This window comes from Erinaceus europaeus, chromosome 6 (assembly GCF_950295315.1).
Source record: "Erinaceus europaeus chromosome 6, mEriEur2.1, whole genome shotgun sequence".
NCBI classification, from domain to species: Eukaryota; Metazoa; Chordata; class Mammalia; order Eulipotyphla; family Erinaceidae; genus Erinaceus; species Erinaceus europaeus.
The window spans coordinates 73,041,450-73,064,723 of record NC_080167.1 but is presented as its reverse complement, the minus strand read 5'-3'; the positions used below and the strand labels follow the sequence as shown (position 1 = coordinate 73,064,723).

Sequence of the window (23,274 nt, the reverse complement as noted above, 5' to 3'; positions counted from 1 at the left end):
AACCAGATTTTGTGTATGTGGTTTTGTAATTTTATTTGACAATTAATATTTAGTTCTCATCCACATTGACTGTAGATTTTTGAAAGTGGTGGCAGGCACACAGGAATCCGGTGGATATAGCTGGTTTGGTGACTCTTCATCCCGAGTGCGTTTTCTGGACAACCGGATGCGGCAGGGGCAGTCCTTATTCCTTTGGCCCAGGCGGCTTTGTTGAGCCTGTTGTCAGTGCCCGTCTCCTTCACGGCAAATTTCCGGATCTCTCTGAGTGCCCGAGGAGCACGTTTCCTGAAACCCAGGCCGTGGACGTGCCTGTGGATGCGGACGGTGTCCTGCGCCACCACCTCGTTGAGGGCAGAGCGGCCCTGCTTCTCGCCGCCCATCTTTGCTGGAGCCATTCTGCCAGGCTGGACAGTAGAGGGCTGAACCAGATTTTCAAATACAGTTTTATTTATTTATTTACTTACTTACCTATTTATTTTGATTTAGGGTGTCTTCCAGTTAAAGTACTCTGGAAGTTGAGCTGGATAACTACAAGATCCTTCTTAAGTCAACCACAGATGCAGAATCTTAGATCCACCTCAAGTGAATCACAGATGCAGAATCTTTGTTTTAAACATAAGCATCCATCCCATTTCTCTTCCCAGAGTCAGGGTCGCGTCTGGGGAGATGCGCCAGCACTTTTCTTCCACGGTCCATGTCTCTGGAGCAACGAAACCAGGGCAGGAGCCCAGCTGGTCCCACACTGGGCTGTCCTGGTGGCTGGTCTCTGGTGGCTGGTCCCTGGCTCTCCAGTGACCTGCCTCCCCCTCCCGGCCCTCACCTGCCACGCAGGCCGGCTTCTCCCACTGGTTTGACATTGTGGCAGCTGGAGGCATCAGGAGTGCCTCTTTATCAGGTGTATTTATTTTTATTTATTTATATTTATCTTTTTAAAATTTCAGTACATTCAACAGTAAATACAATAGTTTGTACATGCATCACATTTCCCAGTTTCCCATATAACAATACAACCCCCACTAGGTCCTCTGTCATCCTTCTTGGACCTGTATTCTCCCCGCTCCCCCCCCCCCCAGAGTCTTTTACTTTGGTGCAATACGCCAATTCCAGGTCAGGTTCTGCTTGTGTTTTCTCTTCTGATCTTGGTTTTCACCATCTGCCTGAGAGTGAGATCATCCCATATTCATCCTTCTGTTTCTGACTTATTTTACTTAACATGAATTTTTCAAGGTCCATCCAAGATCGGCTGAAAACGGTGAAGTCACCATTTTTTACAGCTGAGTAGGATTCCATTGTGTATCTAGACCACAACTTACTCAGCCACTCATCTGTTGTTGGACACCTGGGTTGCTTCCAGGTTTTGGCTATTACACATTGTACTGCCAAGAACATATGTGTACACAGATCTTTTTGGATGGGTGTGTTGGGTTCCTTAGGATCTATCCCCAGGAGGGGAATTGCAGGGTCATAGGGTAGGTCCATTTCTAGCCTTCTGAGAGTCTCCAGACTGTTCTCCACAGAGGTTGGACCATTGACACTCCCACCAGCAGTGCAGGAGGGTTCCTCTGACCCCACACCCTCTCCAGCATTTGCTGCTGCTTAATGTGGTGTCTTCTTAGGGAGTTTGCAGGTGGTTTTCCTGTCATGAGACTTGCCATGGGGGGTGGCTCTCCTCACCTCTCCTCAGTTATGGCTCCACGAGGTCTCAGACAGAGGACAAGCCCCTGGGTGAGACACTCCTGCAACTGGGAGGCTCGTGTCACTGCCTTCACGTTCCTCATTGCGCACAGATGGGTAAAAATGTCACTGAAGGGTGTGGTTGTTTCTTAGCCTGTTATTAGAGCTCAGTAATTTAAAGGAATGGCTGACTGTTCCCACGTGTGGAAACTCTCAGGATGTCAGTATGTGAGCAGTTTCCTGACCCACAGTCTCAGACAGAGAGTGACACCCTCTTCTCTCCTTTCCTCTGGAGTAGGATTAGGAGAAGCAGGGAAACAAAGCAAGCAAGCAAGGCACAGAAGGGGCCGGGTGCAGAGCCGGGGACAGAGCTGGGCGCAGAGCCGGGGACAGAGCCAGGGACAGAGCCAGGGACAGAGCCGGGGACAGAGCCGGGGACAGAGCTGGGGACAGAGCTGGGACAGAGCCTGGCGCAGAGCCGGGGACAAACCAGGGACAGGGCCAGGTGCAGAGCTGGGGACAGAGCTGGGGACAGAGCTGGGCGCAGAGCCGGGCACAGAGCTGGGGACAGAGCCCGGGACAGAGCCGGGGACAGAGCCGGGGACAGAGCTGGGTGCAGAGCCAGGGACAGAGCCGGGGACAGAGCTGGGACAGAGCCAGGGACAGAGCCGGGGACAGAGCCGGGCACAGAGCCGGGCGCAGAGCCGGGGACAGAGCCGGGACAGAGCCGGGGACAGAGCCAGGGACAAAGCTGGGCGCAGAGCCGGGGACAGAGCTGGGCGCAGAGCCAGGCACAGAGCCGGGGACAGAGCCGGGCACAGAGCTGGGCACAGAGCCGGGGACAGAACCAGGCGCAGAGCTGGGGACAGAGCCGGGCACAGAGCCGGGCACAGAGCCGGGGACAGAGCCGGGCGCAGAGCTGGGGACAGAGCCGGGCACAGAGCCGGGGACAGAGCCGGGGACAGAGCCGGGGACAGAGCCGGGGACAGAGCCGGGCGCAGAGCCGGGGACAGAGCCGGGCACAGAGCTGGGCACAGAGCTGGGGACAGAGCCGGACACAGAGCCGGAGACAGAGCCAGGCGCAGAGCCGGGATAGAGCCGGGGACAGAGCCGGGGACAGAGCCGGGGACAGAGACGGGGACAGAGCCAGGCACAGAGCCGGGCACAGAGCCGGGGACAGAGCCGGGGACAGAGCCGGGGACAGAGCCGGGGACAGAGCCAGGGACAGAGCCAGGGACAGGGCCAGGCGCAGAGCTGGGGAAAGAGCTGGGCACAGAGCTGGGCGCAGAGCTGGGGACAGAGCCGGGCGCAGAGCCAGGCACAGAGCTGGGGACAGAGCTGGGCGCAGAGCCGGGGACAGAGATGGGACAGAGCCGGGGACAGAACCGGGCACAGAGCTGGGGACAGAGCCGGGCACAGAGCTGGGCACAGAGCCGGGAACAGAGCCGGGCGCAGAGCCGGGGACAGAGCTGGGACAGAGCCGGGAACAGAGCAGGACACAGAGCCGGGGACAGAGCCGGGCACAGAGCCGGGGACAGAGCCGGGGACAGAGCCGGGGACAGAGCTGGGTGCAGAGCTGGGGACAGAGCTGGGGACAGAGCTGGGCGCAGAGCTGGGCACAGAGCCGGGCACAGAGCTGGGCGCAGAGCTGGGCACAGAAGGGGCCAGGCGCAGAGCTGGGGACAGAGCCGGGGACAGAGCCGGGCGCAGAGCTGAGGACAGAGCCGGGGACAGAGCCGGGCACAGAGCCGGGCACAGAGCCGGGCACAGAGCTGGGGACAGAGCCGGGGACAGAGCTGGGCACAGAGCTGGGCACAGAGCCGGGCGCAGAGCCGGGCGCAGAGCTGGGCACAGAGCTGGGGACAGAGCCGGGCACAGAGCTGTGGACAGAGCCAGGCACAGAGCCGGGCACAGAGCCGGGGACAGAGCCAGGCGCAGAGCTGGGCACAGAGCCAGGCACAAAGCCGGGCACAGAGCCGGGGACAGAGCCGGGCGCAGAGCTGGGGACAGAGCCGGGGACAGAGCCGGGACAGAGCCGGGGACAGAGCCGGGGACAGAGCCGGGCACAGAGCCGGGGACAGAGCCAGGCGCAGAGCTGGGGACAGAGCCGGGGACAGAGCTGGGCGCAGAGCTGGGGACAGAGCCGGGCACAGAGTTGGGGACAGAACCGGGCACAGAGCCGGGCACAGAGCTGGGGACAGAGCCGGGCGCAGAGCCGGGGACAGAGCCGGGCACAGAACGGGCGCAGAGCCGGAGACAGAGCCGGGCACAGAGCCGGGGACAGAGCTGGGCACAGATCCGGGCACAGAGCTGGGGACAGAGCTGGGGACAGATCCGGGGACAGAGCTGGGGACAGAGCCGGGCACAGAGCTGGGGACAGAGCTGGGCACAGAGCTGGGCGCAGAGCCGGGGACAGAGCCGGGCGCAGAGCCGGGCACAGAGCTGGAGACAGAGCTGGGGACAGAGCCGGGGACAGAGCTGGGCACAGAGCCGGGCACAGAGCCGGGGACAGAGCTGGGCACAGAGCTGGGGACAGAGCCGGGCACAGAGCCGGGCACAGAGCTGGGGACAGAGCCGGGCGCAGAGCCGGGGACAGAGCCGGGCACAGAACGGGCGCAGAGCCGGAGACAGAGCCGGGCACAGAGCCGGGGACAGAGCCGGGCGCAGATCCGGGGACAGAGCTGGGGACAGATCCGGGGACAGAGCTGGGGACAGAGCCGGGCACAGAGCTGGGGACAGAGCTGGGGACAGAGCCGGGCACAGAGCTGGGGACAGAGTCGGGCGCAGAGCCGGGCGCAGCGCTGGGGACAGAGCTGGGCGCAGAGCCGGGCACAGAGCTGGGCGCAGAGCTGGGGGACAGACGCTAGTTCCTGCCTGGGCTCCATGTCCACCAGTGAACCTCACAGCTGGCTGTCTGTAGCTGAGGGCGGACCGGGAGAGAAGGATGGCGTGGCTGTGAGAAGAGGGTGCGCAGGGAGGGCTTTTGAGGTGTCAGAAAGCAGAACACAGGCAAGTCGAGGGCTGGGGGGTGAGCCCGTGTCCTGACATGCGGCCTGTGGGCACCTCGGCCCTGGACGCAGCTACCAGAGTAGGACAGACACCAAAGAAACGTCCCCTTTCTCTTCTCTGTCTTTTATTCTTTAAACGTTATTTATTTTTATTTTTTATTTTTTTTAAACTTTTTAAAAATATTTATTTTATTTATTTATTCCCTTTTGTTGCCCTTGTTGTTTTATTGTTGTAGTTATTATTGTTGTTGTATAGGACAGAGAGAAATGGAGAGAGGAGGGGAAGACAGAGAGGGGGAGAGAAAGATAGACACCTGCAGACCTGCTTCACTGCCTGTGAAGCGACTCCCCTGCAGGTGGGAAGCCAGGGGCTCAAACAGGGACCCTTATGCCGGTCCTTGTGCTTTGCGCCACCTGTGCTTAACCCGCTGTGCTATAGCCCGACTCCCTTTAAACGTTTTTTAATGTTTGTTTATTGTATTGGTTAGGACAGTGAGAAATTGGGAGACAAGGGGGAGAGAAAGAAGGAGAGAGGCAGAAAGACACCTGCAGCCCTGCTTCACCACTCGGGAAGCTCCCCACCCCCCCATGCAAGTGGGGCTGGGGGCTCCCAGGTGCTTCCTGGGCTCTGCTGTCTTTGCTTAGTGCTGACACTGGCCTCCCCACTCAGATGTCTGTCCAGACCTCCTCTGCATGTCTGTCTAGCTGGCCTGGGCCTCTGTGTATGGTCAGATATGGAGGTAGCCGTGATGGCTTTTTTTTTTAAAAAGAATTTATTTATTTATTTATTTATTTATTCATGAGAAAGATAGGCAGAGAGAGAAAGAGCTAGACATCACCCTGGTACATGTGCTGCCGGGGATCAAACTCAGAACCTCATGGTTGAGAGTCCAGTGTTTTGTCCACTGTGCCACCTCACAGACCGTGATGTCATTTTTTAAACGCCTGTTAACTACAACATGGAAGCTGCTTTTTTGCCCCCCAAATGGGATGATTTTATAGTCGTGAAATTATAGAATTGAAAATCCTCTAGGCATGTCTTACAGAAAACATGATGTGTGAATGTTTGTCAATGTTTTTGCCTTCCAGACTTGGATTTCTCTGTCTTTTTCTTTTTCCCCTTTCTCCTCCCCTCCCTTCCCCTCCCCTCCTCTCTCCTCCCCTCCTCTCCCTCTCTTCCTCTCCCCTTCCCTCTCTCCTCCCTTCTTCTCTTCTCCCCCTCCCCTCCTCTCCCCTTCCTCCCCTCCCCTCTCCTTCCTTCACCTCCCCTCCCCTCCTCTCCCATCCCCTCCCCTCTTCTCCCCTTCCTCCCCTCCCCTCTCCTTCCTTCACCTCCCCTCCCCTCCTCTCCCATCCCCTCCCCTCTTCTCCCCTCCTCTTCTCTCCCCTTCCCTTCCTTTCCCTTTGCTCTCTCCTGTTTCAGATAGAGGTTGAGAACTGAGTGTGAGGCCACAGTGGTGGGGCTGAGCTCAGACCTGGGTGATGAACATGGGAAAGCCCTCACTGTCCTCAGGACTGCTGGTCACGAATGTGGACTTTTATAATATTTATTTATTTGTTACCAGAACCCTGCTCAGCTCTGGCTGCTGATGGTGTGAGGGATTGAACTTGGGGCTTAGGAGCCTCAGGCAGGAGAGTCTCTTTGCTTAACCACTATGCTATCTCCCCCACCAGTGGATTTCTAAAATAAAAGTAACCACAGAATGTATTTCCAGAAGCACAACTCAGAAAGGTTATCTGCATGTTGACCTGAGAGACTCCATGGGAAGTAAGGCTTGTTTTTATCTGTGTTTGAAACTCTCCATAATAAAAATTATACCTTATTGTATAGAACACAGAGTGAGCTTTTATTCTGGAATGCTTAAAATTCAGCAGAAAAAAAAATAGCCTGTGTTATGGTGCTTTAAACAAACATTTATGCCTAGTCTCCAAAGTCTCAGGTTCAACCCCCACCCCCCACCACCATAAGCCAGAGCTGAGCAGACCTCTGTTCCCTTAAACACTCAGTTAAGATCTTAATTAAAAACCAAGAAAGACTAAACCACCGTGAAGTACGTGCCCAGCACGGCTGATACAGGGTCACAAAGGAGCCAAACCCCAGAGCCCAGCGGCAGACAGGCCTCAGGGCCGGGCCCTTGAAGATAAGGACAGCATTCATGAGCTGTGAGACAGAGCAGGGGGGCAGCGGCAGCCAGACTCAAGGCCGGGCTTCTGGAAAAGCAGGACAGAGCAGCGTTGGGAAGACTGATGGGGGCAGGAGGGGAGGAGAAGATGAACCGCACAAGCCTATGAAGGGGGCTGACGGACAGAGAGAGCACAGGCCCCTGCAGCCTGCAGGCAACAAGTGGGCGGCGCCCTAGAACAAAGTCGGTGACAGAGATTCTCGAGACAAAAAGTGAGTCTCCTCAATGACCCAGCTCCCCAGGCCCCTCCCCGCTGCAGAAAGCAAACCAGATGCAGCTGAGATCACAGGCTTCAGAGACAGATAAGCTCCACTTTGTATAAACTTTCCGGGGACAGAAAGGGGACTTTTCCCAAAGGGTTTTAAGTGTGATCAAGATCATCAGATGGAACGAAGTCAAGCAAAGCAAAGGCGGCTGCCAGTCATGAGCAAACCAAATGGTAAACAGCTTTTGGAATATGTTTTGAGCAGTTAATGCTCACGCTAATCTTTCAGGATATCTGGAGAGCTTGTTTGTAGGGCCTAGCAGGGGAGCACAGACCCAAGAAGTCTGTCTCTATTTGGGGAAGGCTGTCCTCTTCCACTAGCGAGCGCAGCTTCCGGAGGGATACACGTGGAGCGGTGGTGAGGGAGGAAGGGGACACCCGCCTAGCTGGCCAGATCAGCTGGGTGACAGATGTCGCCCTTACATCCATCTTTCAGGATGTCTCATATTTTTCAATGTGCTGCACAGCGACAGGGAGGTAGCTCACAGGAATAGTGTGCTTCTTAGCCATGTGCAGGCCCCAGGTTCGAGCCTGGCCCCTTCAGCTGGAGGAAGCTTTGGCGCTGTGGTCTCTCTCTCTCTCTCTCTCTCCACCTTAGCCTTTGTCTCTCTCTTGAAAGCAGAAATAAATAATAAATGACTATACGTTGCCTACTAGCTGCAGCTTACAGTTCTGTGCCTATGTCAATATAAAATATGGTCAATAGTTATTATCTCTCTGTGATGGAGGCTTAGAACTGATACAGGGTCTTGAAATAGTAATAGAACAGCTGAGGTTGGGAGCACGGCGGGTTAAGAGCACATGGCATGAAGCCCAAGGGCCGGGGTAAGGGTCCCGGTTCAAGACCCCGGCTCCCCACCTGTAGGGGAGTCGCTTCACAGGTGGTGAAGCAGGTCTGCAGGTATCTGTCTTTCTCTCCCCCTCTCTGTCTTCCCCTCCTCTCTCCATTTCTCTCTGTCCTAGCCAACAATGAAGGACATCATCAACAACAATAATAACCACAACAAGGCTACAACAAGGGCAACAAAAGGGGGGAAAACAGCCTCCAGGAGCAGTGGATTCATGGTTCAGACACCGAGCCCCAGCAATAACCTGGAGGCAAAAAACAAAAAACAGCTGAGGCAAAAAAACCCAGTTAGTGGCATTTCTTAGAGGCAGTGAGTGGATGGCGCTCCTGGCAGGTGCCAATCTTAGACATTGACTGTGACTCCCCCTGAATTATTACAGTTGAACACTTTCAATTTAGAGGGAAACGGCAAATTCCAAACTTAGTAAACTATGACCTGCACTGTTCTATTAATGCAGTCTATTTTTATTCATGTAGAGCTAAAAATATTAAGTTCATAATTTTGCTTTTTATAGTTAAGGGAATCTCTTCCATAAAATGTTTAATAGCTCTTGTGATGAATATTTTAAAGTCATTATTTATTCATGGAAACAACAAAGTTATAAGATGTTTGAAAGAATAAAAGACCATCCCTGTCTCCTGCACCCATGGAGCAGATGCCCACGTGCCCCAGGCCTGGCTGACCTCTGGGCCCAAGGCAGAGTGGACTGAGCAGGGAGCCAGAAACAGCTGGGCCTGAACCCCCAGCTAGGAGACCCGGCTCCACTCCCAGAACGTCCACTTTGTCTCTCTCTTTGTGTCAGTTCTTTCCAGTGTTCTAGAGACTTTTTCTTCCCCCTTCCTTCCTTCCTTCCTTCCTTCCTTCCTTCCTTCCTTCCTTCCTTCCTTTCTCTCTCCCTCTCCCTCTCCCTCTCCCTCTCCCTCTCCCTCTCCCTCTTTCTCTCTCTCTCACTAAAATCAAATAAAATTTTTTGAAAGAGATTTTTAAAAAATAAACATTTTCCTCCGGAATCAGTGGCATTCAGAATGACCTTCCATGAGAGCTGTGGGCTGTTCCCAGACAGCCTGTCTGACAACACTGAGGCTCCCACGAGCCGGCACTGTTGCTCTGATGTCCTTTTAGAATCTGTGGGGACTGAAGTCCCTGTTCTTGCTCAAGTGAATTTCAAATCTTATCTATTATCATTTGATATGCATTCCTCCTGTGCTCTGGCTCCAGACAGAATAAGAATCATATCTCTGACACCCGAGTTTTGTCTCGAGTGCGTTCTGTGCTTATAGTGAACAGTCTGTGTGCATCGAGCTGCTTCTGAAGCCGGTCAGCCAAGTGGTCAGCAACCCTTAGTCTTGGAGAACTCACTACAGGACACACCAAATACAAAACAAACAGCCGACCCTTTTTTATGAGAGATTGTCTCCAGGCTCAAGTACTGGAAGATGAAAGAGCAGCACGTCGCCATCGCTCAGAGAAATTAATCTAGTGAGAGCTGTCTCCACTGCTGTTTGCTGAGGTACCGCCTCTCAGAAAGCATAAGTACTGCCTCTTTAAATGAGATCTTACCCCTGGTTAGCAATTTAGTTAATAAGTATTTAGACTAAACCTCTCCTAGCACTTAACACTGAGTTTAAGTAGGCCCTTGGCCCCTGGCAGTCTCAAGAATATACTTAGTGACTTTCAAAAAGTCTGAGGCTTTGGAACGGCTAAGGAGAGGACATTCACATAGGAACGGGCCATTTTCTTCTTAACAGAACTAAAACTTGGGCAAATTGTCAAGCTGTGTATTGTATTTCTCCTGTAGATTCCCTTCAAGGCCCTCAGCTCGTGTTAAGGGCTAATTCTGAATCCTTTTGTTTTTAATAGCTTAGAAAGACAGAGGGGGTTGGGCGGGCAGTGGCACAGCGGGTTAAGCGCACGTGGCGCAAAGCACAAGGACAGGCGTAAGGATCCCGGTTCGAGCCCCTGGCTCCCCACCTGCAGAGAAATCGCTTCCCAGGCAGTGAAGCAGGTCAGCAGTTGTCTGTCTCCCCCCACCCTCATCATCCCCTCCTCTCTCCATTTCTCTCTGTCCTGTCCAACAATGACATCAATAACTACAACAATAAAACAACAAGGGCAACAAAAGGGAATAAATAAACAAGTATAAAAAAAATAGAGAGAGAGAGAGGGAGGGAAAGAGAGAGCGCCAGAGGTTAAAATAAGTGATTTTGTCAAATAGTTTCTGAACTAGTTTTTGCTGATAAGGGTTACTACATGTGATCTGACATGTCCTGGGCCCCCAGGCTCCTGAAGAGCAAAGACAGACCCACTTATGAGGCAGAGAAGGGGAAGCTGGTCCAGGAGGAGGCCTCTGGCTCCCTGTCACCCGGCCCCCAGCCCCCAGCCAGAGTTTGGGCTCTCTTGGACTTAACGCGAGACCCTCAGGGTGGAATGGCACCAAATCTCTTAAATTAGGACTCAGGATTTCCTCCGTCTTTCATTTTGAGAAAACTGAGGCTCAAAAAGGTTGAGTAATTTGCCCCAGTCACTAAGTAGTAAAGCTGAGATCTTAAAAAGTGAAGCATGAGGCCCCTGACCGCAGCCTCTGTGCAAACGCAGGACACGTCCACCATGCCTGAAGCATGAGGCCCCTGACTGTAGCCTTTGTGCGGACGCAGGACACGTACACCATGCCTGAAGCATGAAGCCCCTGACTGCAGCCTTTGTGCGGACGCAGGACATGTCCACCATGCCTCCAGCATTCCCTGGACCCATGCCCACGCAGGCTCTTTCCGGAGACAGCCTCCCTTGCAGGATTTCAAGTTTCTGTGTTTTAGGCGTATAGGTATAGCAAACATTTCTAACATGAGTTCTGATTTTGAGGCTCAAAATTACAAATCAAATCATTCTGAATACTTTCAGACTTTTTTTTTAATGTGTAATGACATATTTTTAAGTTGTTGTTTTTGGTTGTTTCTGGGACTTCATACTGGTCTATGTTTTTAGATAGAAGGAGAGAGACAGAGGGACAGAGAGGGAGACACCACAGCAATGAGCCTACCTCCCTGCAGTGGGTGCCAAGCTCAAACCCGGGTCACAGGCTTGGAAAGCAGGTGCTCTGTCCCCTTGGACTATCTTGTTGGCCTCTCCAATTTTGTTCAATTTCAAACAAAGCCTACCTTCATTTTTTAGTGGTTGCGTCATATCCAGTGCCATGGCTATACCTTATAATATTCAAACACTTCCTGCCTGACAGACGGTGATTATATATTTTGAAGAAATAAAATAAAAGCCTTCAGTAAACACACCTCTAGACACACCCTACACTCTTTGTTTCTGTGAGGACTTAACACTAGCACTCCATCACATACCGTGGCTCTTAGTACACCGGCGATTTCAGCTTTTCTTATAGTCCAAGTAAGAGAAATTCAGTAACAGCTGTAAGGATATTTTCCATAAGGTGGCGGTTCACTGATATGATGATGGTTCATCCTACCACTACTGCCCTGGTGGGCTGCCTAGGACGGTACGCGGGTCTGACCACAGCATAGGCACCACATGCAACCCGAGGGAGAGACTTTCCCTTGGCCCAAACTCACTCATTCTTGCTTGGAGGAGAGGAGACCTGGGGGCAACGTGCTTAGTCCTCCAGAGGCTTCTCTGAGTGTTGCACTTGCTGCGCCTGTAGTGAGTGTGTAGGCAAGAGCATCTTTTTCTCTCATTGCAGGAAAACTCTGGCCAGGTGGGAAGAGGCAGCTATGGAGAGGGGGTGGGTGTTCGTTTATATAATATGTAATATTAATATAAAATTTATTTTTTGAAGCTGTTTGCCACATGGACTAACTTGTTAACTACACTATTTGTTCTAATAATATATGCTTGTTCCTTAGCTATTTCTATAGGCACTATTATAGCAGTTAAAATAAAAACAGATTTGCATGTCTACCCCTCACCACAGGGCTTTTACTCTGGTGCCCGACTTACAATTTGGTCAGGTCCTGCTTTTAGTTTCCCTTTCAGATCTTCCTACTCAATCTGTTGATGAGTGGGATCATCCCATACTCGTCTTTGTCTTTCTGACTTAGCTCACTTAACATAATTCCTTCTAGCTCTGTCCAAGATGGGTCAGAGAAGGTGGGTTCATTGTTCTTGATAGCTGCATAGTATTCCATTGTGTATATATACCACAGCTTTCTCAGCCACTTATCTGTTGTTGGGCACCTGGGTTGCTTCCAGGTTTTAGCTATTATGAATTGTAATTCCATCTCAGGTGGTTCACTTTCTAACAAAGTCCCAAAACCTAGGTATACACCAGTTTCTGTGAGAGAGAGCGCATGTTCACACGTATCCATAAACTACTGCAAAATATATACCTGAAAGCAGAAGTACACTAGAGTCTGCAGTGAGTACCCCCCTAACACTTCCTCTCCACTATTCCAAGCTTTGGGTCCATGATTGCTCAGCAATTTGTTTGGCTTCGTATGTTAACTCTCTTTTCAGCCACCAGGTTCCAGATGCCATCAGGATGCTGGCCAGGCTTCCCTGGATTGAAGACCCCACCAATGTGTCCTGGAGCTCAGCTTCCCCAGAGACCCACCCTGATGGGGAAAGAAAGATGCAGACTGGGAGTATGGACCGACCAATCAACGTCCATGTTCAGCGGGGAAGCAATGACAGAAGCCAGACCTTCCACCTTCTACATCCCACAATGACCCTGGGTCCATGCTCCCAGAGGGCTAGAGAATGGGAAAGCTATCAGGGGAGGGGGTGGGATATGTAGATTGGGTGGTGGGAATTGTGTGGAGTTGTACCCCTCCTACCCTATAGTTTTGTTAATTTATCCTTTCTTAAATAAAAAAATAATAAAATAAAAACAGATTTAATGAGGAAAACAAAACGGAAATAGTTACTTAGCAGTTTTTCAATATCTATACATACAGTAATGATGACTCTACTCCTTTAAATTTTTTATGTTTTTGTTTTATTTTTTGGACAGAATGAAATTGAAAGACACCTGAAACCCTGAGGCAACATTTGTGAAGCTTCCCTCCTGCAGGTGGGGAGCGGGGGCTTGAATCCTTGTCCTTATTCGCTCAACCTGGTGCTCTACCTCCCGCCCCATGACTTTACAGAAATGCCTAAAAAAGAGTCATTCTGTTGACACTTCACATGTTGGTGGCTGAAGCCAGCTCAAAGCCCTGGGGGAAGAGGCACGGACTCACCTGCCTGAGATTTATTTATTTATTTATTTATTTATTTATTTATTTATTTTTAAAGATTTTATTTACTTATTAATGAGAAAGATAGAAGGGGAGAGAGAAAGAAGCAGACATCACTCTGGTACATTTGCTGCCAGAGACAAACTCAGGACCTCACGCTTGAGAGTCCGATGCCCTATCTGCTGTGCCACCTCCTGGACCACTGCCTGAGCTTTTTAAACCCAGCAGGATGTGCCTGTGATGGAGGCCATGATTGAGGCCATGATGGAGGTCATGATGGAGGCCTTTGATTCTTCTTCTAGCGTTTGCCCCTCTTCCGTAGCCAGTCAACAGCGTCAGGATGAGCCTGATGTAAAGTTTCGAGACCTCCTTTGAATCTGGAGAGGTGGCAGTCGTTGACTATGTGGGTCATAGTCTGTCTGTAGCCGCAGGGGCAGTTCGGGTCGTCTCTGGCTCCCCAGCGATGGAACATAGCGGTACACCGGCCATGGCCTGTTCGATAGCGATTGAGGAGGGCCCAATCATAATGTGCTAGGTCAAAGCCGGGTTGACGCTTGCAGGGGTCTGTGATGAGGTGTTTGTTCTTTACCTCAGCTGACTGCCAACTCTGTTTCCAAGAGTCTGGAACAGAGAAGTTCAGTGTAGGCGTAGGGGACCAGATTGGGTGACGAGACGTCAAGCGTTGGACAGGGTGGGCGAAGATATCCGCGTAGATTGGCAGGTCCGGTTGAGCGTAGACGTGGGAAATGAACTTAGATGATGCGCATCCTGATGAATATCTGGCGGGGCGATGTTGCTAAGAACTGGCAGCCATGGAACCGGGGTGGAACGGATGGTTCCAGAAATTATCCTCATGGAGGAATATAATTTGGAATCGACCAAGTGGACATGGGGGCTACGGAACCATACTGGGGCGCAGTATTCTGCAGTGGAATAGCATAATGCCAGAGATGATGATCATAGTGTGGAAGCGCTTGCGCCCCATGAGGAGCTGGCCAGTCTTGTAATGATGTTATTCCTCGCGCCCACCTTTGCTGAGCTTTTTAAACCCAGCAGGGTGTGCCTGTGATGGAGGTCATGATGGAGGCCTGTGATGGAGGCCTGTGATGGAGGCCTGTGATGGAGGCCATGATGGAGGCCATGATGGAGGTCATGATGAAGGCCTGTGATGGAGACCATGATGGAGGCCATGATGTAGGTCATGATGGAGGCCTGTGATAAAGGTCATGATGGAGGCCTGTGATGGAGGCCATGATGAAGGCCTGTGATGGAGATCATGATGGAGGCCATGATGTAGGTCATGATGGAGGCCATGATGGAGGTCTGTGATGGAGGCCTGTGATGGAGGCCATGATGGAGGCCTGTGATGGAGGTCATGATGGAGACCATGATGGAGGCCATGATGGAGGTCATGATGGAAGCCATGATGAAGGCCTGTGATGGAGGCCATGATGGAAGCCCATGATGGAGGTGATGGAGGCCATGATGGAGGCCATGATGGAGGCCATGATGGAGGTCATGATGGAGGCCATGATGAAGACCTGTGATGGAGGCCATGATGGAGGTCATGATGGAGGCCATGATGAAGACCTGTGATGGAGGCCATGATGGAGGCCCATGATGGAGGTGATGGAGGCCCATGATGGAGGCCTGTGGCAGAGGCCCCCTGGCCCTACTTCTGACCCTCAGCCAGCCAGGCTGAATGACATCTGCTCTCCAGGGACCTCAGAGAATTTGCACAACACCCACGTGGCAGACACAGCCAAGGTCACCTGGGTAGAGATGGCGGACAGCACTTCCAATGAGGTGCTCTGACTGACCGGGGCAGCTTCTGGACACAGACAAGCAGGCCAATGGGAGTGCGCTGAGCGCAGTTAGGAGCTGGTGTGAGTGGCTTCCTGTGGGTGCTGCTTAACTGGGCGGCTGAAGGCTACTGGCTCCATCTTCAAAACCCTCAGTGTTGTTGTTTACTTTGGATAAGGGGCTGGTCTTCAGTGAGAGTTCAGGAAAAAAGCCATGGAGAGTGTCCTGGTGCAAAGAACATGAGTCTGTGTGTATCTGTGTGAGTGTGTGTCTGTCTGTGTGTCTGTCTGTGTGTCTGTCTCTGTGTGTGTCTGTCTCTGTGTCTCTATGTGTGTCTGTGTGGGTGTCTGTGTGTGTGACTGTCTGTGTGTATGTGCCTGTGTGTGTCTGTGTAGTGTGGCCCAGACAATGTGTGTCTGTGTGACTGTGTGTCTGTCTCTGTGTCTCTGTGTGTGTCTGTGTCTCTGTGTCTCTGTGTGTGTCTGTGTGGGGTGTCTGTGTGTGTGAACTGTGTGTATGTGCCTGTGTGTGTCTATGAGTGTCTGTGTGAGTGTGGCCCAGACAATGTGTGTCTGTGTGACAGTGTGTCTGTCTCTGTGTCTCTGTGTGTGTCTGTGTCTATGTATGTGTGTGTGGGTGTCTGTGTGTGTGACTGTCTGTGAGTGTCTGTGTGAGTGTGGCCCAGACAATGTGGAGCCAACACAGGAATTGTCATCGTATGCTGACCAAGTCCCCACTCTCAGACTTGTGAGCTAACAAAGTGGTTAAGTTTCTGGACAAGGGCCATTTGCTGGGGGCAGTCGAGTGGGGTTGGGACCGAGAGGGGTTGGCAGCCTCAGGCCTCGTCCCTCCTGGACCTGTGGTTTCTCTTTTGGCATTTTCTGTCACAGGTGGTTTTGCCCTGAACAAACAGCAGAGCAGAGTAGGAGACAGGCCCTTGCGACCCAGAGGCTGGCTCAGCCTCCCTCCGCAGGAGGCACAGGGGGAGAGCTTGTGGCCAGCAGCTCCACGCAGCCCAGCTCCAGTGTGCAGACCATGGGCACCTCCACAGAAGTCTCTTTCTGAGAACCAGAAGTCCAGAAACGGGAACCCCATGCTTGCAACTCAGCCCTGTACAACAGTTTCCTCAGCACTATTCTTAAAGGGAGCGTTTCCTTCAGGACTGTGGGAGCGGCCACTCTCGGGGCCTGGGCAGCAGAGGACGGAGGCAGAGCTGAGGGGCCGGGTGCCTGCCCACGCCAGCCCAGGTCCAGGGAACCATTTGGGGGGCAGAGCCATGAGGGCTGCAGTTTCTGCTCCGGATCCTAGTCCTGAGCTCCCCCCACTCCTCTTTGGCACCGGCAAGTGATGCTCAGAGATTTGGTGCTCACTGTGGCCTGCACAGAGTTTCCCCAAGGATGTCATTTGTAGATTACTCTTCTCAAAAAATAAATAAAATGATCTCAGCCAGGGGAGAAAGGCTTCCAGCCCAGTAGGCTGCTTAAGGAAGTCGTTCTTCTGAATAGACTGTTTTTCTAATTTATTCCCGAAGTTTGTGCATGATATATTCTTACACCAGAATGTGAAACCAGCCAAATGAGCCCCAGGAAAGAAATACTGCTCCAAAGTAAATACAGGAGCTTGGTCAATACTACATGGTCAGATATCTTGCAAATAAGACACACAATTAAAATATCATCGTATGTGAGACTGGGACTTGCAGCTCCTATGAGATGGTTCCAGAAAGCTGAAGCTGACACCTAAAACTCTTCCTGAGCCTGAGAGGTCTGGGGAACGGAACTGGGTTCTGTGCGGGGAGGAGAGCATGGCCCCTGGGAAAGCCGGCTGAGGACGGGGCACATGGGAAGGAGACTTCACCGTGGAGCAAGCCGCATGGCTGTGCCCCGGGCATCACCAGGACAGAACTCGCAGGCTGCACCTTATGTGCATGTGTACGCACGGATCTCATAGAAGACACTCAAAATGGAATGCTTACTTAATGTAAAGAAAACCATGGGAAAACCTCTCAATGAAAGAATTATTCATATTTTTCACTTTACAAAGTACATCATTTATGAGAGACATGAACAGTTCAGCCTTTATAGCATCAGAAAAAATAGTAAAATGTAGACAAATGGATCCTGGAAAATGAGAGGCAGTAAAGCAAACCAAGAAATCTCACTATTGTGTAGGCTTAAAAAAAGTCATTTCCCAGGACTAAAAAAAATTCTGAGGCTAGCAAAATAGCTCATTTGGACGCTGTGCTACTTTGCGTGTGTGACCGGGTGATCCCAGCCCCCACTGCACTGAAGGGGGCTCCTCCGCCTTCCTCTCCCCTCCTCTTTCCTTCCTCCCCCTTTCCTTTCCTTTCTCCTTCTCCCCCTCCCTCTTTCCTTCCTTTCCCCCCCTCCCTCCCCTTCCCAAACTGTCCCTTTTCACCTCTTTGTTTTTATCTAAAAATTATTATTGTGAGAACATCCCATAGGCTTCTAGGTTTTATTTTATACATGTATTTGGACAAAGAGGAAGAGACTAAGAATGTTCACATAATTAGAGATAATTAGGCACCAGAGGAGATTCCAAGGCTTTCCTAGAAAAGCACAGTCAACTCTTTCTTTTTCTCCCTCCCTTCCTTCTTTCCTTTCTTTACCTTTTTTTTGGGGGGGGCAGAGGAAGTCAATATAGATTCCTCTTTTGTGGGTAATGATCAGCTTGCTGTGTTGCAGCAGAGCCTGTGTTTCTGACCGTACACTCTTCCGTGCTGAGAGGGACTCTGACAAGCATTCCTGCGCTTTCTCCTCTTGGGTCTCAGAAGGGACTGGTCTTGAAGGATCAAAGACTGAATCAGAGCTAATTTCCTACGATGCTTCAGCACTGGGGGACATAGCAGGAGTCTGCTCGTTACCATTTATTGAACTAGTCAAAACTTTTAAAAATAGCTTTCAGTAAAATATGACTGAGCATGATACTAATTCAATTTCCCTTTCCCTCCGCTCTCTCTCTTTGCCTTGAAAAGTGTAGCCGTTTTTTCTTTTGAGGATCACCCATGCTCTGTAAATTTGTAGACTGGTTTATTAACTTTTTCTGTCCTGGGATAGCTCATGCTCAGCCTTTCCTTTAAGGGCTGCATGCCCACCCTTGAGCCCCAGCTGATTGTAGGATGGTAGGCCCTGTGTCAGGAAAGCACGCCAGTGTTATTTGGTCCTGTCTGTCTCCAAGCCAGGTATCTGCTCTCGTCTCTGCCAACAAGTAAACAGTCCTGGAGGAGCCGGCACAAAGCTGCTGTGCAGAGACCCTCTCTGGGCGGGAAGTGTGTTCACAGGGAGCCTTGGGATCGCCCTGCCCTGCCCTGCCCTGCCCTGCCCTGCCTGGCTTGGGCCTGGCCTTGAAGGCCTGCAGCTAATAGGCACCTTTGATGTCCTCTTTGTTGCTTTTAGATGCTTGAGTTGGGGAGGGCAGCAGTCAGCCAGGCCCCTCAAAACCTCTTCTATCCTATCTTCTGACATGCATGCCATTGTGTGGATGGCTGGACTGGCTTTCAGGAGGTATGGGTATAGTGAGACAGGCCTGTGAATAAAGAAACTTCTCTGATTCTGAGTCACGGGAGGTTTTTAATTCTTAAAATTGACATCTTCTGTCCTGACCAAGAGGCTCTGGGCTCCGAAGTGAGGTCTTCTTCTAAATGTTTGTAAGGAAGAGAGTACATCCCAGGGCAGATTTTATCTGACTTTTGAGGTCTCGGGGAAGACTGGACATTTTATAGACTTTCTTTTGTGTGCCAGAGAAATTTTCAACAATGTAGGCAGCTGGAAAAAGAGAAGCCAGCCTATCTGAGATGAAAGCTTCCCGGCTAGGGCATGCCAGACTCGTACCATCTCAAAGGAGATGTTTGTTTTCTTTTGAAAATTCATTATTATGAAGCCCTTTGTGTGATTAGGCTCGTTCTGTGATCACTGGTAACAGCTAAAAATAATAAATGGATGCTTCATCAAAGGTTCTCTAAGGCCAGGCCAGCTTCTCTGCTGAGACAGTGAGTTCTAGAAGCCAGGTTTCTCTTTTATTTTACTTTTTTTTTGAAGGAAAGCATTTTAGATGTTTTTTTAAAATTATCTTTATTTTTTTATTGGACAGAGACAGCCAGAAATTGAAAGGGCAAGGGGTGACAGGGAGGGAGAGAGACAGAGAGACATCTGCAGCCCTGCTTCAGATGAAACTGGTGAAACTCGTGAAACTTTCCCCTGCAGGTGGGGACTGGGGGCTCAAACCCGGATCCTTGTTCACTGTAACATGTGCACTCAACTGGGTGCACGACCGCCCAGCCCCCACACCTGGCTTCTCTATGAGAAGACAATTCACACCCATCCCTATTTCTTGGGAGGAAAAAGACAATAAAATATAGTTTTAGTGTTTCTTTTATTTTATTTGGAGAGGGTCAGACACAGAGACCAGATCTGAGCTCTGGCTGATGATGGTGCTGGGCGTTGACTCTGGGACCTTGGACCCCTGGCAGGAAAGCCTAGTGAGCACACACTGGGTCATTCTCACTCTCACGCTGCTCTGTATGGAGGGGAACTGAGCAGCCCTCTCTCCCATGGGTTTGCTTTCTGGAAACATGACAGCTATTTTCCATCTGAACTTTGGAAGAAAGTCTATTTTCTGCCTGACTTTGGCCGTCCCGATGATTGCTGAGGTCACCTGTTACCAGCACAGAGCAAATAATCAGGGGCCTCAGGCTCACTCTGCCAGACTGCCCCCCACCAGGCCTCAATCCCCATGGGATCTTGTGGGGTCTGGAGACTCCGTCCACAGGTCTAACTGCAGCTGTGATCGATGGCTGTCCGAGCAGATGGCAGCAGCAGAGATGCTCCCTGACGTCCAGACCTCCCTTCTCTCTCTCTTAAAATCATCATATATTTATTGGATAGAGACAGTCAGAAATCAAGAGGGAAGGGGGAAATAGAAAGGGAGAGAAACAAGGAGACACCTGCAGCCCTGCTCCACCACTCACAAAGCTTTCCCCCTGCAGGTGAGGACCGGGGGCTCAAACTCGGGTCCCTGCGCTTTATAACACGTGCGCTCAGCCAAGTGTGCCACAGCCCGGCCCCTCAGACCTCCCTTCTCAAGTCCAGCTGTGCAGTTTGGTTCTTGAGACGTTCAACTACAAACACTCCCGTTCTGGTTACCTGGTCGAAAAGCACGTGGAGCCCACAGAATCACCTGCATTGCCAAGGGGGACAGAAACTCAGGAAGCCATGGCGTCACCAGCCGGAGGGAGCAGGTGAACCTCTTCCAGACTGAGTAGATGCTAGAGATGTCTGTCCTCACCATCTCCCTCTCCTTCCCTCCTTCCTCCACTCCCTCCTTCCCTTCTTCCATTCTCCATACCTCCTCTCCTCTCCTCCTCTCCTCCTCCCCTCTCTCCTCCCCTCCCTCTTTCCTTACTCCTTTGCCTCCCTCCCCCTTCTCCCTGCATCTCTCCTCCCTCTCATTATCTTCCATTCCTTCCCTCCCTCCCATACAACAAGGAAATAAAACTTAGGCACAGAGTTTTCAAGACCTGCAAAAGGTCCTTTGATCAAATGGAAAAAGGACGCCATACTAAGAATAAGGAGTTGAAGTCAGAAAGACCGTTCCCTTCAGGAAGCCACCCTGGATTTGACAAGAATAGCACCACCCCCATCACTGCACAATTTCTTTTTGCTGCTGAATGGGATACAATTCTTCTTTTTGAATATGATACAATTCTTAAGGAAATACCATTTTTTACGATCCTTGATTCCCAAGCATCAGGAAGCTCAGATCTTAAAATAGAAGAAAGGGAGGAAAGTCGACAAAAGATTTTCCAAGGTCAGACAGTTACCAGGAGTGACATGTTTAGGAGGGGAGCGGACTCTCCTGCAGAGCAGGACCCAGACATCTGCTCCCCACACAGATGGCAGGACAGCCCAGGTGACAGTAACTCCAGTCCTGCTGTGGGAGACCACACTCAAGTCTATGGATCCACTGCCCAACAAGAGAGAAAGAGGGGGAGAGGAGGAGGGAGAGGAGGAGGGAGAGGAGGAGGGAGAGGAGGAGGGAGAGGAGGAGGGAGAGGAGGAGGGAGAGGAGGAGGGGAAGGAAGAGGAGGAGGGAGAGGAGGAGGGGAAGGGAGAGGAGGAGGAGGGAGAGGAGGAGGGGAAGGGAAAGGAGGAGGGGGAGTACCAGAGCTTCCCTGGGGTCCTGCCTCTACCACAAGTTAAGTGTGAGTGTTGGATGCTTTCTGCTTAGAAGAAGACTTTTCTACACTGAAACGTTACTAAATGGTTCTCTCGCTCTCTCTCTTTCTTTTTTCTTTTTACCAGCATGCTGCTCAGCTCTGGTTTATGGCTGTGCAGGGGATTGGATCTGGTATCTTGGAGCCTCAGGCCTGAGAGTCTCTTTGCAGAACCATTGTGCTACCCGCCCCCCCACACACACACACACACCCTGAAGGGGTCCCCAGCCCTCTGACGTGCAGCATTTTCTGCTGCTCCCTTACCTTTGGTTCACGCTGATGCGGGGCTCAGCTGGGATGACATCTGAGACACAGCTCAGCAAGAAGTGGGCGGCAGAGTGTCTGTCACCAGAGCACCTGTTGCCGTGCCAGCCTTGCTGACAGCCCTGTCTGCCAAATGGGCTCCGATACCTTCAGGGCGGCCTTTAGCCTGCGGGCAGCCACTGGAGAAAAGAAACACATGTGATTCCCTCAGCAGAACCAACAGCCAAACGCACAGAGGAATCCATCTTGTCCAGACTGATAGCCGTAGTGCTGAGCCCTTTTATAGGTCTCAGAAATCAGATAGTGAGCTCCAAAGCCAATAAAATCCAGGTCGCCGGGACCCAGAGGAAGCCGGTGCCCGTTTCACAAGCCTGTGATTCACATCTGCGGCCTGGTGACAGGCCCTTGGGAACATCCCCTTTCGACACAAGCCGTTCCCGTTCCCAGATTGTACCGGGACGGGGTCGGGGGAGAGGAAGGAGGCGGGGTGGGGGCCTCTTGGCTGTGGGGACCCTGGCCCGGCTGCTGGAGGGTCCTGGGTGAAGCCGGAAGCCACAGACACCAGCCTCTGCGGGACCCGTGTCCCCCGCCAGCAGGGCCTGCGTCCGCTGGAAGGGCAGGGAGCCATCTTTGTCTGTGCTTCATGGGCTCACGGCTGGCTTCTGCCTTCCATCCCCGGAAGGACACACATTCTGCCCCATGCACTTAAAACAACAACAACAACAACCTTGGGACAAACAAAAGGTCCCTGGGGTAAGTATCAGCCTGGGTTTCCAGTTACTCAACCTTTTTACAAGTCTTAAGGAGCCTGTAAATTCTGAGAGTCGCAATAAATGATTGTGGAGCAGGTCAAAGAGAAGGATAAAGCAATAACTGGATGAAATTCTGATGTGGTGAAGATTCCTTCCTGCCTCTCTCACTGCAGCCTTGTGGTTTGTGAGGGTCAAGGCCTGGCGAAACACCAGTCCTCTCACCCACAGATGACACTTGGGGTGTGATCTGCGCAGTTGCTGAACCACTCTGATTCTTCACCTTAGAAATTCGAAACAGTCTCGATAAAATGAAAACAGACAAGCAGAATGAAAGTTCAGCCCACGCTGGGGCCTCAGCTAAAATCGGCCGTTTTCCCGTGGAGATGACTTTGGGGCCGCCCCAGCGCACCTGCCTCTAAAGCCCAGGTGTGGCCCCGGGGTGCCAGGCTGGGGGTAGGCACAAGATGGAGACATCACTGCTGTGTGTGCTGCCCGTAGCCCCCAGACATGCTCACCACATGGGGTCGGGGGCTGGTGCAGCTCCTCCGGGACGTCCTGTTCTGCCATGGTGCTTCAGTCCCTGCCCTCCCCCACAGTCCCGTTCTGCCTTGGTGCTTCAGTCCCTGGTCCCCCCCCACACAGTCCCGTTCTGCCCTGATGCTTCAGTCCCTGCCCCCCCCCCCACAGTCCCGTTCTGCCTTGGTGCTTCAGTCCCTGCCCCCCACAGTCCCGTTCTGCCTTGATGCTTCAGTCCCTGCCCCCCCACCACAGTCCCGTTCTGCCTTGGTGCTTCAGTCCCTGGTTCCCCCCCCCCACAGTCCCGTTCTGCCTTGGTGCTTCAGTCCCTGCCCCCTCCCACAGTCCCGTTCTGCCTTGATGCTTCAGTCCCTGGTCTCCCCCACAGTCCCGTTCTGCCTTGATGCTTCAGTCCCCCCCCCCACAGTCCCATTCTGCCTTGGTGCTTCAGTCCCTGGTCCCCCCCCCCCCACAGTCCCATTCTGCCTTGGTGCTTCAGTCCCTGCCCCCCCCCCACAGTCCCGTTCTGCCTTG

At 52.1% G+C, this 23,274-nt stretch overlaps 1 pseudogene; it reads right to left on the bottom strand.

Moving 5' to 3' along the window:
• Positions 1-42: 42 nt before the first annotated feature.
• On the bottom strand, positions 43-21,704 carry LOC132538961 (large ribosomal subunit protein eL31-like; annotated as a pseudogene).
• Between the last annotated feature and the right edge of the window lie 1,570 nt (positions 21,705-23,274).